The sequence below is a fragment of the Salvelinus sp. IW2-2015 genome, unplaced genomic scaffold, assembly GCF_002910315.2.
Source record: "Salvelinus sp. IW2-2015 unplaced genomic scaffold, ASM291031v2 Un_scaffold6492, whole genome shotgun sequence".
NCBI lineage: Eukaryota > Metazoa > Chordata > Actinopteri > Salmoniformes > Salmonidae > Salvelinus > Salvelinus sp. IW2-2015.
In genome coordinates this window covers 1-12,105 of record NW_019947754.1, presented here as the reverse complement: position 1 = coordinate 12,105, position 12,105 = coordinate 1, and the positions used below count along the sequence as shown (strand labels likewise).

Here is a 12,105-nt window from a genome sequence, read left to right as displayed (position 1 = left end):
CTCCAAGACAACAGTGGTTCTCAATAGATAGAACCTCACAGACAACAGTGGTTCTCAATAGATAGAGACCCTCCAAGACAACAGTGGTCTCCATAGATAGAGACCCTCCAAGACAACAGTGGCTCTCAATAGATAGAGACCCTCCAAGACAACAGTGGTTCTCAATAGATAGAGACCCTCCATGACAACAGTGTTCTCAATAGATAGAGACCCTCCTAGTCACAGTGGTTCTCAGTAGATAGAGAACCTACCAAGTCAACAGTGGTTTCTCAATAGATAGAGAACCTACAAGTCAACAGTGGTTCTCAATAGATAGAGAACCTACAGATAATTGAACAAGAGTGACATCTAGTGTACAATGTAGAAAAATGCAGATCGGAACATGACTTGAGCACATCTTAATTCTTGTCACGTATCACGAGTGGAGAGAGAGCAGTAGCGCAGGCTAGCAGTAGCGCAGGCTAGCGAGTAGCGCAGGCTAGCAGTAGGGCAGGCTAGCAGTAGCGCAGGCTAGCAGTAGGGCAGGCTAGCAGTAGCGCAGGCTAGCAGTAGGGCAGGCTAGCAGTAGCGCAGGCTAGCATTAGCGCAGGTGCAGTAGCGCAGGCTAGCAGTAGCGGCAGGCTAGCAGTAGTGCAGGCTAGTAGGGCAGGCTAGTAGCGCAGGCTAGCAGTAGGGCGGCTAGCAGTAGGGCAGGCTAGCAGTAGCGCAGGCTAGCAGTAGGGCAGGCTAGCAGTAGCGCAGGCTAGCAGTAGCGCAGGCTAGCAGTAGGGCAGGCTAGCAGTAGCGCAGGCTAGCAGTAGGGCAGGCTAGCAGTAGCGGCAGGCTAGCAGTAGGGCAGGCTAGCAGTAGCGCAGGCTAGCAATTAGCGCAGCTAGCAGTAGCGCAGGTAGCAGTAGCGCAGGCTAGCAGTAGCGCAGGCTAGCAGTAGGGCAGGCTAGCAGTAGCGCAGGCTAGCAGTAGGGCAGGCTAGCAGTAGGCAGGCTAGCAGTAGCGCAGGCTAGCAGTAGCGCAGGCTAGCATTAGCGCAGGTAGCAGTAGCGCAGGCTAGCAGTAGGCGGCTAGCAGTAGCGCAGGCTAGCAGTAGGGCAGGCTAGCAGTAGCGCAGGCTAGCAGTAGGGCAGGCATAGCAGTAGGGCAGGCTAGCAGTAGCGGCAGGCTAGCAGTAGGGGCTAGCAGTAGCGCAGGCTAGCAGTAGCGCAGGCTGCAGTAGGCAGGCTAGCAGTAGCAGCGCTAGCAGTAGCGCAGGCTAGCAGTAGGCAGGCTAGCAGTAGGGCAGGCTAGCAGTAGCGCAGGCTAGCAGTAGCGCAGGCTAGCAGAACGCAGGCTAGCTGTAGCGCAGCTTATGATATGAGACATATCTAGTGATCTAAGGACCATTGACTTTAAAGAGCGGCCCCAGATCAGATGTCCCAGGGTGCATCACTGAGGTAATAACCCTGGAGTGGAAATAGTCCTCTTAGGATCACTGTACTGTATTGCTCCTACATGGCTCTAAACAGCTGTTTTTATGTGTTGACTCTTTACCGATACATATGCGACACTTGGATTTATGACAAAAACAGCGGTTGGAACCAGCTAGTATGAGCTGTTGTATGTCAGCTGATTATTGGAGCAGTCACAGCATTTCAAATCAAAGCTGCTGTATTATGGGTAAAATAGAACGTAACGGCACAGAATACAACAGAATAGAATACAACAGAATACAACAGAATAGAATACAACAGAACAGAATAGAATAGAATACAACAGAATAGAATACAACAGAATAGAATACAAACGAATAAACAGAATAGAATACAAACAGAACAGAATAGAATACAACAGAATAGAATAGAATAGAATACAACCGAATAGAATAGAATAGAACAGAATACAACACAATAGAATACAACAGAACAGATAGAATACAACAGAATATAATAGAATAGAATACAACAGAATAGAATACAACGAAAGAATAGAATAGAACAGAATAACAAATAGAATACAACAGAATAGAACAGAACAGAATACAACAGAATAGAAATACAACAGAATAGAATACAACAGAATACAACAGAATAGAATACAACAGAATACACAGAATAGAATACAACGAATAGAATACAATACAATACAAAGAATAGAATACAACAGAATAGAAATACATACATGAATAGAATACAAAAGAATACAATAGAATACAACAGAATATATAGAATACAACAGAATATAATAGAATACAACAGAATAGATAGAATAACAACAGAATAGAATAGAATAGAATACAACAGAATAGAATACAACAGATAGAATAGAATACAACGATACAATAGATACAACAGAAATAATAGAATACAACAGAAAATAGAATACAACGAAATAAATAGAATAGAAATACAACAGAATAGAATACAACAGAATAGAATACAACAGAATAGATACAACAGAATACAATAGAATACAACAGAATATATAGAATAGAATACAACAGAATAAGATACAACAGAATAGAATACAACAGAATAGAATAGAATACAACAGAATAGAATACAACAGAATAAAATAGAACAGAGTAGAACAAATAGAGCAGAATAAAATAGAAACAGAACAGAATAGACCAGAATAGCATATCATAGAAAGCAAGAATATAATAGAACCGAACAGAATGCATAGTGTAGTAACCTGGTGTATTTATGTTTACAATAGATGGCAGTATTGACTCAAGACGTGGGTTTGCTTCTCGCTATCCGTATCTATTTCCTGTCTGCCTATATAACTAGGATTAAGAAAGCTTCAGGTAACAATTACAATTAAATACTAAACCGTACGTAAGTCTCATGAGTCGTAATTTCTAAAGAAGCCTTTAAGGATACTACACATAGAATAACTGAGAACCTCCATATCTCTGTCCATCAGTATCTCTTCTAGATTAGACATTCCTGGTTAGACCATCTCAATCATTTCATCCTATACAGTGCCCTGGGAAAGTATTCAGACCATTGGCTTTTTCCACATTTGTTTACATTACAGTCTTATTCTAAATGGATTTAAATATACCAAAAAAATTCTCAGCACCCTACCCAATACCCCATAAGACCCTTCCCTTTTGTCAGGATGACAACGCCCCTGTGCACAGAAACCATGTCCAACAGAAATGGTTTGTCAAGCTCGGTGTGGAAGAACTTGACTGCCTGCACAGAGCCCTGCCCTCGAATACCTTTGGGATGTATCGGAACGCCGACTGCGAGCCAGGCCTAATCACCCAACATCAGGGCCCAACCTCACTAATGCTCTTGTGGCTGAATGGAAGCAAGTCCCCACAGCAATGTTCCAACTTCTGAGTGGAAAGCCTTCCAAAAAGAGTGGAGGCTGTTTTAGCAGCAAAGGGGGGGACCAACTCCATATTAAGGACTTCCCAGAAGAGTGGAGGCTGTTATAGCAGCAAAGGGGGTCCAACTCCATATTAATGACTTCCTTGAAGAGTGGAGGCTGTTATAGCGCAAAGGGGGGACCAACTCCATATTAATGACTTCCAGAAGAGTGGAGGCTGTTTTAGCAGCAAGGGGGGGACCAACTCCATATTAATGACTTCCCTGAAGAGTGGAGGCTGTTACAGCAGCAAAGGGGGGACCAACTCCATATTAATGACTTCCCAGAAGAGTGGAGGCTGTTTTAGCAGCAAAGGGGGGGACCAACTCCATATTAATGACTTCCCTGAAGAGTGAGGCTGTTACAGCAGCAAAGGGGGGACCAACTCCACATTAATGACTTCCCAGAAGAGTGGAGGCTGTTATAGCAGCAAAGGGGGTCCAACTCCATATTAATGACTTCCCTGAAGATTGGAGGCTGTTATAGCAGCAAAAGGGGGGACCAACTCCATATTAATGCCTTCCCTGGAGAGTGGAGGCTGTTATAGCAGCAAAGGGGGGACCAGCTCCATATTAATGACTTCCCAGAAGAGTGGAGGCTGTTACAGCAGCAAAGGGGGACCAACTCCATATTAATGACTTCCCAGAAGAGTGGAGGCTGTTTATAGCAGCAAAGGGGTCAACTCCACATTAATGACTTCCCGGAAGAGTGGAGGCTGTTTAGCAGCAAAGGGGGGTCCAACTCCACATTAATGACTTCCCGGAAGAGTGGAGGCTGTTATAGCAGCAAAAGGGGGGACCAACTCCATATTAATGCCTTCCCTGGAGAGTGGAGGCTGTTATAGCAGCAAAGGGGGACCAGCTCAATATTAATGACTTCCCAGAAGAGTGGAGGCTGTTACAGCAGCAAAGGGGGGACCAACTCCATATTAATGACTTCCCAGAAGAGTGGAGGCTGTTATAGCAGCAAAGGGGGGTCCACCTCCACATTAATGACTTCCCGGAAGAGTGGAGGCTGTTATAGCAGCAAAGGGGGGTCCAACTCCACATTAATGACTTCCCGGAAGAGTGGAGGCTGTTATAGCAGCAAAGGGGGGTCCAACTCCATATTAATGACTTCTCTGAAGAGTGGAGGCTGTTATAGCAGCAAAGGGGGGGTCCAACTCCATATTAATGATTTATAATGAGATGTTGGACGAGCAGGTGTCCACATACTTTTGGTTGTGTAGCGTATTTCATCATATTAAGCTAGAGATGAGCAGTAGGTCTGAGAGAGAGAGAGAGAGAGAGAGAGGGGGTGATATTGATCCCGTGTCTCTAGCTCCATTAGCAGAAGGTCACATGGAGGGATACAGGAGGATAATTGGGCACCAGGAGGATGAACACCATGTATGACGACGGCCCAAATAGCACCCTATTACCTATGTGGAGCACTGCCTTGGACACGGGCCCACTGCCTTGGACACAGGCCCATAGGGAATAGGGTGCTATTTGGGATAATGAATCTCCCTCTACTCTGCTGATTAAGAGGACATATTCTTGTTTTCATTGTCAGACTCCTCCTGTCTCTACTGATCTCATCCATGGCCTCTATCTCAATAACTAAACCACTGGGGACAGATGTGGTCATGTTTCAGGACATGTTTTCTCTCTCCATCCCTCAAGGGCAAAATATAGAAACCACTTGAGTTGTTTAAAGCAATGATGAAATCCTTTTCTTCTCTTAATTTCTCTCTCTCCCCCTTTCTCTCTCTCTCTCTCTCTCTCTCTCTCTTGTGCCTCTCACTCTCTCTCTCTCTCTCTCTCTCTTGTGCCTCTCCCCCTCTCTCTCTCTCTCTCGTGCCTCTCCCTCTCTCTCGCTCTCTTTCTGTCTCTCTCTTTCTCTCTCTCTCCCTCTCTTTTACCTCTCTCTATCTCTATCTCTCTCTGTCTCACTCTCTCCCTCTCTCACACAAAGCATAGACAGGTATAGCTGGGTGAGTGGGGGCACCACCGTGGAACTCAGGCAGACATGCTGGAGCAGGTGACTGGGACTGGGGGAGCACGAGCAGTCTGCCTGGGTGATGCTGCCTTCCACACTGGTGCCAAGAAGGTTTGGGATGTGAAGGAGCTGTCACCTCCATGCATGGGATACAGTTGCATTATGTGTGTAGTAGTGTACAAAATCTCTTTTGTCATTTTAATAAGCATTAAAAAAAAATGCTGTGTTCATATCAGAAAAGCTCAAAGACAAACTTGATGGACAAGATGGGATAAAATACTGTGGATGCAGGAAAAACTATTTCGGCAAGTCTGTTGGATCTAAACGATGTTTCTTAATAACTCTGGAAACGGAACTTCTGTATGGTTCTACTGCAGTTCTTCTGTCGTAATTGGCTGTCTGTCAGGTTTGGTCAAAACGCTAAACTAGACGTCTCACATCCTACCAGGACAAGATAGGAGCAATTAAATTGCCTCACAGCTCAGTCAAAACAGACGGGAGAAATGGCGAATCTTTTTCAATAAATATTTATTTTTTTCTGAAACGAAGGCCTCTTTTTTTTCTCTATTTAAAAGTGGTTAAATTGTTGTTTTCATTTATTCAGAGAACAAACACACGTCCGAATCCGTCAATTAGGGTTTGATCTCCGTCAGTTACCGTTAGACCAGACCTGCCTGTTCACAGAGAGGCAACTCTACACTTTCGGGTTAGAATGGGTATCAATTGCGGCAGGTAGCCTAGTGGTTAGAGTGGAGGGGTGGCAGGTAGCCTAGTGGTTAGAGCATTGGGCCAGTAACCGAAAGGTTGCTGGTTTGAATCCCTGAGCTGAACAAGGTAAAAAAAATCTGTCGTTCTGCCCCCTGAACAAGGCAGTTAACCCACTGTTCCCCGGTAGGCTGTAATTGTAAATAAGAATTTGTTCTTAACTGACTTGCCTAGTTAAATAAATAAAAATTGCAACCGTGATAATTGTACCCAGTTCAGAACCATGGACAGCGACCATTCACCCAATTTCACCGAGTTTATCCCGATTTGTTTTCATATTCTTTGTGGATCTGTGTAATCTGAGAGCAAAATGTCCCTCTATGGTCATACATTTGGCAGGAGGTTAAGAAGTGCATCTCAGTTTCCACCTCATTTTGTGGGCAGTGTGCACATAGCCTGTCTTCTCTTGAGAGCCAGGTCTGCCTACGGTGGTCTTTCTAAATAGCAAGGCTATGCTCACTGAGTCTGTACATAGTCAAAGATTTCCTTCATTTTGGGTCAGTCACAGTGGTCTCTCTCTCTCTTTTTGTCGCTTTCTCTTTTTATGTCTCTCTCTTTTATGTCTCTCTCTCTCTCCCTTTCTCTCATACACTTGCGTACATCACTAGTAACGGTAGGAAAAACCCAGTGACGTTTCTCGTGCTCATTATTCTCATCAAAGGATGTTCACGTTTCTCTCTCTGACGCGCGTGAACACCGGACGTCTGACGCCACCGGGGTCTCTTATAAAAGTCACCGGGAGGGACGATCCCAGCGCGAGCTCTTAGTTGATCATTACTTAGTTTTCAAGCAGGGTACCGGAGGATAACGCACTGGGCCAGTGTCTATCTGAACACCCAGCTCGTTGAGAAGCGGCTTTCACTTCAAGTGTCCGGTAAAGAGACATTTCAGGTAACTTGTCTATTTTCTAATTTTTTGTTTGTTTCTGAAGACATGTTAGGCCACGTAAAGGAATCTCTACATCCTGGTAAAGTAAATCAGTCTATATCATTATATATATTTTTTTTACCATTGCTCCAGATACAGCCTATATCATCATTGTCCGATTTGAGGAGGGTTGTGTTAATAAAAAGGACACATTTAATATTTTAAATAGATGTTTGTAGTGATATTACAATTCTCCCATCGAAGATGAAGCCAGTTTGGCTTTTATAGAGAGCTCTAGCCCAAGGTGTTAGTTTAACGCCTCTTTTATAGAGAGACTAGCCCAAGGTGTTAGTTTAACGCCTCTTTTATAGAGAGACTAGCCCAAGGTGTTAGTTTAACGCCTCAACAGCTCCACGGGCTACACGAGGGTTGTGCGTAATGGGCTTTTTACGCACATACATAGAGACTGTGGAAACTAGTTGGGGATTTAAAAAATGAAGACTGTTGTCTTATTTCTGATGTTATAAAATAGTAACATAATAAATCTAACGAAATAGCCTAATAAAAGATAATTACAAGTATAATGTTTTGTCTTTAATTTGGTCTTTTAGTCTATCCATCCATCCCTTCACTGCCACTCAATTCAATGTCCACATTCGCTCCGCACCCCATCCACGCAGGTCTCGATGCCATCCGGTTCCTATAGCGAAGACACACCGCTCAGCTCGAGCTAAAAAAACAAGACAAGATGACCGGTATCCACGTGGAGGGACTTGCGGCGATCGCCCTCTTCTACGTTCTGATCCTGGCGGTGGGGATCTGGGCAGCGTGGAAGAACAAGCACGCCGGGGAGGCGGAGGGCACGGACCGCAGTGAAACCATCATGGTCGGTGGCAGAGACATTGGTTTATTTGTTGGTGGTTTTACCATGACCGGTGAGTTTCATCGTGTGAATGATTGAAATAGACCAGTCGATTTTCTATTATTTGTAAGTTGATTTCTAAATAAAGGTAATTCTGATTCTAGACGTTTACTAACAAACAGAATGTTGTAGGACCATACCCCCTTTTTAAATGTTTTACTTGATTGATATAAAAGCGGTTGTTAAAAAATTATATAGGCTACATAAAGGCTATATATAGGCTACTTCAATTTGATAACTCTTGCTCGATGGTTAGGGGAAATGCTTTAACTAAAGACACGAACTAACATTTTGAATTGCAACATTGAACAGCTTTAGAGTTTACAGATAAAAAAACAAAAATAAAAACATTATTCCGTGAAGAAACTCATAATTGGTCCAAGCGTCCATTTTCAAGCACAATTCTAACAAGCGAAATGTTGTAACCTTTTTTCGTTTGCTTTTACGCGCATCACGTTTTATCATGATTTTACTCTCTGAATTACTGTAGGCTGAACATTTACATTTAGTTGTTGTCATTGCAGCGACCTGGGTTGGTGGTGGATACATTAACGGAACAGCGGAGTACGTCTATCTTCCGGGGTATGGCTTGGCTTGGGCACAAGCGCCCTTTGGATATGCGTTAAGTCTAGTCGTAGGTGAGTCATCTCATTAATAAACAGTGCGTTCGGGAAAGTATTCAGACCCCTTTGAATTTTTCCACATTCTGTTACCTTATTCTAAAATTGATTAAATTGTCAGGGCTCTGGCTGGGCAACTCAAGGACATTGATACTTGTCCCGAAGCCACTACTGCGTTGTCTTGGCTGTGTGCTTGGGATCATTGTCCTGTTGGAAGGTGAATGTTCGCCCCAGTCTGAGGTCCTGAACGCTCTGGAGCAGGTTTTCATCAAGGATATCTCTGTACTTTGCTCCGTTCATCTTTACCTCGATCCTGACTAGTCTCCCAGTCCCTGACGCTGAAAAACATCCCCACAGCATGATGCTGCCACCAACATGCTTCACCATAGGGATGGTGCCAGGTTTCCTCCAGACGTGACGCTTGGCATTCAGGCCAAAGAGTTCAACCTTGGTTTCATCAGATCAGAGAATATTGTTTCTCATTATCTGAGAGTCCTTTAGGTGCCTTTTGGCAAACTCTAATCGGACTGTCAGGTGACTTTTACTGAGGAGTGGCTTCTGTCTGGCCACTCTACCATAAAGGCCTGATAGGTTGAGTGCTGCAGAGATGGTTGTCCTTCTGGAAGGTTCTCCCATCTCCACAGAGGATCTCTGGAGCTCTGTTAGAGTGACCATCGGGTTCTTGGTCACCTCCCTGACCAATGACCTTCTCCCCTGATTGCTCAGTTTGGCCTGTCGGCCAGCTCTAGGAAGAGTCTTGGTGGTTTCAAACTTCATCCATTTCAGAATGATGGAGGTCACTGTGTTCTTGGGGACCTTCAATGCTGCAGAAATGTTTTGGTATCCTTCCCCAGATCTGTGCCTCGACACAATCCGGTATTGGAGCTCTACGGACAATTCCTTCGACCTCATGGCTTGGTTTTTGCTCAGACATGCACTGTGGGACCTTATATAGACAGGTGTGTGCCTTTTCAAATCATGTCCAATCAATTGAATTTACCACAAGTGGACTCCAAGTTGCAGAAACATCTCAAGGATGATCAATGGAAACAGGATGCACCTGAGCTCAATTTCGAGTCTCATAACAAAGGGCCTGAATACTTATGTAAATAAGGTATTTCTGTTTTTAATTTTTAATAAATTTGCAAACATTTAAAAAAAATCTGTTTTCGCTTTGTCATTATGGGTTATTGTGTGTAGATTGAAGAGGGGAATTTTTTGGGGAATCCATTTTTAGAATCAGGCTGTAACGTAACCAAATGTGGAAAAAGTCAAGGGGTCTGAATACTTTCAGAATGCAATGTACAATAGATGCCACGCCCTGACCAGAGTTTGCTTTGTATGTTTTATGTTTTGTTTGGTCAGGGTGTGATCTGAGTATGTTGTTTGTCTGGTTTGTCTATTTCTGTGTTTGGCCTGATATGGTTCTCAATCAGAGACAGGTGTTTTGCGTTGTCTCTGATTGGGAACCATATTTAGGTAGCCTGTTTTGTTTTGTGGGTTGTGGGTTATTGTCTATGTCAGGTGCTTATGTCTGCACTGTTTATTTATAGCTTCACGTTCGTTTGTTGTTTTTTGTATAGTTTGTCTAGTGTTCTTCGTCTTCGTTCATTAAATTAAGTATTCAAACCACGCTGCGTTTTGGTCCGATCCTTACTCCTCCTCAGACGAGGAGGATTACGACGAACGTGACAATAGACTACAGTTTGGAATATATAAATTTTAACAATGGTAGACTTGTGAAATAATCCAAATATATTTGACATTCTTCTGAAAATCCCCCAATAATCTGTGCGTTTAAACATGGTTGTCGTGTGCAGGAGGTCTGTTCTTCGCCAAGCCCATGTATATTTGACATTCTTCTGAAAATCCCCCAATAATCTGTGCGTTTAAACATGGTTGCCGTGTGCAGGAGGTCTGTTCTTCGCCAAGCCCATGTATATTTGACATTCTTCTGAAAATCCCCCAATATTCTGTGCGTTTAAACATGGTTGCCGTGTGCAGGAGGTCTTGTCTTCGCCAACCCATGTATATTTGACATTCTTCTGAAAATCCCCCAATAATCTGTGCGTTTAAACATGGTTTGCCGTGTGCAGGAGGGTCTGTTCTTCGCCAAGCCCATGTATATTTGACATTCTTCTGAAAACCCCCCAATAATCTGTGCGTTTAAACATGGTTGCCGTGTGCAGGAGGTCTGTTCTTCGCCAAGCCATGTATATTTGACATTCTTCTGAAAATCCCCCAATAATCTGTGCGTTTAAACATGGTTGCCGTGTGCAGGAGGTCTGTTCTTCGCCAAGCCCATGTGATATTTGACATTCTTCTGAAAATCCCCCAATAATCTGTGCGTTTAAACATGGTTGCCGTGTGCAGGAGGTCTGTTCTTCGCCAAGCCCATGTATATTTGACATTCTTCTGAAATCCCCCCAATAATCTGTGCGTTTAAACATGGTTGCCGTGTGCAGGAGGTCTGTTCTTCGCCAAGCCCATGTATATTTGACATTCTTCTGAAAATCCCCCCATAATCTGTGCGTTTAAACATGGTTGCCGTGTGCAGGAGGTCTGTTCTTCGCCAACCCATGTATATTTGACATTCTTCTGAAAATCCCCCCAATAATCTGTGCGTTTAAACATGGTTGCCGTGTGCAGGAGGTCTGTTCTTCGCCAAGCCCATGTATATTTGACATTCTTCTGAAAATCCCCCCATAATCTGTGCGTTTAAACATGGTTGCCGTGTGCAGGAGGTCTGTTCTTCGCCAAGCCCATGTATATTTGACATTCTTCTGAAAATCCCCCCAATAATCTGTGCGTTTAAACATGGTTGCCGTGTGCAGGAGGTCTTGTTCTTCGCCAAGCCCATGTATATTTGACATTCTTCTGAAAATCCCCCAATAATCTGTGCGTTTAAACATGGTTGCCGTGTGCAGGAGGTCTGTTCTTCGCCAAGCCCATGTATATTTGACATTCTTCTGAAAATCCCCCCAATAATCTGTGCGTTTAAACATGGTTGCCGTGTGCAGGAGGTCTGTTCTTCGCCAAGCCCATGTATATTTGACATTCTTCTGAAAATCCCCCCAATAATCTGTGCGTTTAAACATGGTTGCCGTGTGCAGGAGGTCTGTTCTTCGCCAAGCCCATGTATATTTGACATTCTTCTGGAAAATCCCCCCAATAATCTGTGCGTTTAAACATGGTTGCCGTGTTGCAGGAGGTCTGTTCTTCGCCAAGCCCATGTATATTTGACATTCTTCTGAAAATCCCCCAATAATCTGTGCGTTTAAACATGGTTGTTCCGGTGCAGGAGGTCTGTTCTTCGCCAAGCCCATGTTATATTGACATTCTTCTGAAAATCCCCCCAATAATCTGTGCGTTTAAACATGGTTGCCGTGTGCAGGAGTCTGTTCTCGCCAAGCCCATGTATATTTGACATTCTTCTGAAAATCCCCCCCATAATCTGTGCGGTTTAAACATGGTTGCCGTGTGCAGGAGGTCGTTCTTCGCCAAGCCCATGTATATTTGACATTCTTCTGAAAATCCCCCAATAATCTGTGCGTTTAAACATGGTTGCCGTGTGCAGGAGGTCTGTTCTTCGCCAAGCCC

At 43.9% G+C, this 12,105-nt stretch overlaps 1 long non-coding RNA gene across 1 annotated transcript; it reads left to right on the top strand.

The window, feature by feature from the left end:
- The first annotated feature begins 6,878 nt into the window (after window positions 1–6,878).
- Window positions 6,879–8,511, top strand: LOC112078916 (uncharacterized). Its single transcript, XR_002895809.2, has 3 exons — window positions 6,879–6,987; window positions 7,644–7,898; window positions 8,410–8,511. It is a non-coding gene; the product is annotated as an uncharacterized lncRNA (long non-coding RNA).
- Window positions 8,512–12,105: the final 3,594 nt, after the last annotated feature.